This window comes from Petaurus breviceps, unplaced genomic scaffold (assembly GCF_028583685.1).
Source record: "Petaurus breviceps papuanus isolate PSGF00001 unplaced genomic scaffold, PetGlider_PUasm1.0 37, whole genome shotgun sequence".
Lineage (NCBI taxonomy): Eukaryota > Metazoa > Chordata > Mammalia > Diprotodontia > Petauridae > Petaurus > Petaurus breviceps.
In genome coordinates, this window is record NW_027186296.1 from 12,574,381 (window position 1) to 12,577,178 (window position 2,798).

Consider the following 2,798-nt stretch of genomic DNA (forward strand, 5'->3'; position numbering starts at 1 on the left):
GGGAAGGATCAGATCCTCTTCTCTCACTTTACTTTCCTACATCTCAGCAGTAGCAGCTGTTCTGAAGGCCTGCTGTCATTGACAGAAGGACTAGCACTTGTAACGCTCCACTGGATTTCCTCTCAATACCTTTTCTCACCTTCTCCATCTTTAATCCTTGATTCTCCTGCTAGGATTTCCAGTAGATCCCCTTTTAGATGGAATCAGCGGAAGCAAAGAGAAGCTTGTGTGGACATATTTAGCCTGTCTGGCTACCATCCTGTAGAAGGAAATCTCTGGCCCTTTGGGTCGTTAAAAGGCCTGGGCTCATATTTTAATTCTGCTACCAACTGTGTGATCTTGGCCTCTTTGGGCTTCCATTTCTTCCACCTATAAAATGAGGGAATTAGACTAGATGATCTCTAATATCTTTTCCATCTTCTACCATTCTGTGATGGTAGCATAAACACTATTTCCGTGAATTCTTGTTCTGAAAAGCCTGTGCCAGTGAAGAGTCCCTATGGAAGAAGATGTGGGGCTCTCTCCTGTATCTTGGGCACAAGGCTCCAGGGGAGAGGTGTGTCTTTGGGGTCCATTCCAAGGGGAAGGGCAGGGGCTAAAGAACAATGATTTTCTGCTTTTTAGATTTCAGGACTCTTCATACCTGGTAGGCTATGTGAAGATTTGTCTCTGTTCCTCTTACATTGTGGCTCTATGACTGAGTATCCTAAAATTTAAGGGACACTGAAAGCTCCCTGTTGGGAGCTTTGGACCACGCTCTGGACCACAGAGTCTCTATGGAAGGTAGCATAGCTTCCTTTATATGTTATCTAAGCCATTTTTTTTCTTCCTCTCTAATTGGATTACTGACCCAGACTTCCAAAAGGCATGGTGTAATACTGACATTTGTTTCAGGGTAAAAAGGCTGATGTGGTAGAAGACATTAATTAGGTCTCTGGAAGATCTTGAGCACAGAGGAGGGAGATTCTCAGAGAGGACTGTGTGCCCAGTCAATGAGAGATCCTATTTCTCAGTATTAGGTTCCTCTCATTTCCCCACTTTTTATGGTCTCCTCAGAGAAACTCATGTTCTATATGGCTCTCAGTACCTATATTTCTGAAATAAAGATCAACATTACCCTAAGGACCTACTAGCTTTATGGGGGCAGGAAGAGGAAGAAAAGGAAAAGGAAAAGGAAGAAGCAGACAATTCCTTTACACCGTAATTTTACTATAATTAAGTAAATATATAAAATGCCATGACACTCTCCCTCTGTTCCTTCCTCTGATCCAGGTTGTAGGTTTTAGGAATTGAAGTGCCTTTGGCAGTCCAGGGGTTTAAAGGGAGGTCACTTCTGAATGTAAAGGAAGAGTCAGCTCTATACTCCCTGCCTATGCCTTGGTCATGGATTGGAAGGGTTAATGAAAATTATTCCTAGGGGTGGCTAGGTGGCTCAGAGAATAGAGCACCGGCCCTGGAGTCAGGAGGACCTGAGTTCAAATCCGACCTCACACATTTGACACACTTACTAGCTGTGTGACTTTGGGCAAGTCACTTACCCCAAATTGCCCTAACAAACAAAAAAAGAAAACTATGAGAAAGTTTTGTAAGAATCCAAAGTAAGAGTAATATATGTAGCAGTAATAGTAACACCATAACAGGGTGGTTGACTGGGAATCAGAAAGAGGTTTCAGGGTAAGCAAGCATGGTGGGGTCCAAACACAAAGTACAGGAGAATAGATAAAGCTAAAAAAGCTTGGAACATAACTAAAGAAGGATGATGTAGGGTTGTTGAGGGTAACAGGAGGAAACCACTTTTTTCACTCTTAAGTAGAGTAAGAATTAGGGAATTTTCTCTCTCAGATAGATACTAACTCTGGGAATCTTGTTTGGGACTCTGATTCCTTTACTTTACTTTTGTCACAGATAGAATGAAGAACCAAGTTAAAAAACATAATGAAATCCATCCATTGCCCTGACAGATCTGTCTAGAGGTAAAGTGGTCCATATTTAGTGAGCAAGGAGGGAATTAGTGTGGATTAGATTATAGGAAGAAGAGTTAAAGGTGCTTAATGCCAAAGTCGGGAGTCAATACATCTGGCTTCTCAGGCCAGCTATGTGTTTGAATCTCAAGGCTTTTATAAAAGGTCAGTCTGCAAGGTAGAAGCCTGATAAGTTTGAGTTTTTACTTCTTTTAGTGTTCTGGTCACTGATTTCTTTGGGGGTTGACGGAATTGATATGGTATCAGTATCTGGGGTTTTGGAGTAGGGTACTGCAGTTTGCAAGGGTAGTAGCAGCTGAAAACCACCCTCCTTCCCATTCCTCTTTTCCCTTTCTTCCCCTTCTGTCTCTGGGGATAGAATGGTGGTTGTGTGTGGGTTGGGGTAAGGAAATGAAATAGGCATTTATTAAGTGCCTGCTGTGTACCAGGCACTGTGCTAAGGGATTTACAAATATCTCATTTGATACCTCCAGTTAGTAAGTGGACATTCTTCCCAGAAGTCCTAGCCCAGTTCTTTACGTGAGGATTTAGAGGATAGGATTCTGATTTGGAGGATGTCAAAGTTGGGGCCTGTAAGGCTGGAGAGGACAAGGAATTTCAGGGACCTCTGTAAATGCCTGAATAAATGCCATCTCTCCTTATGTTAGGCTTGTGTTTGTCATTTTAACTCCCCTGTTTTTCCCTTTAGAGAAATTTTGGGAGATTCTTAGACTGTGTCCTATGGGACTCCACCAAAATCTGAATTTTTATTGGAGTGTACCTCTATATTACTTTAAGGAACTTTTATATGGTATGCTTGTTATAGAGCAGGATTGC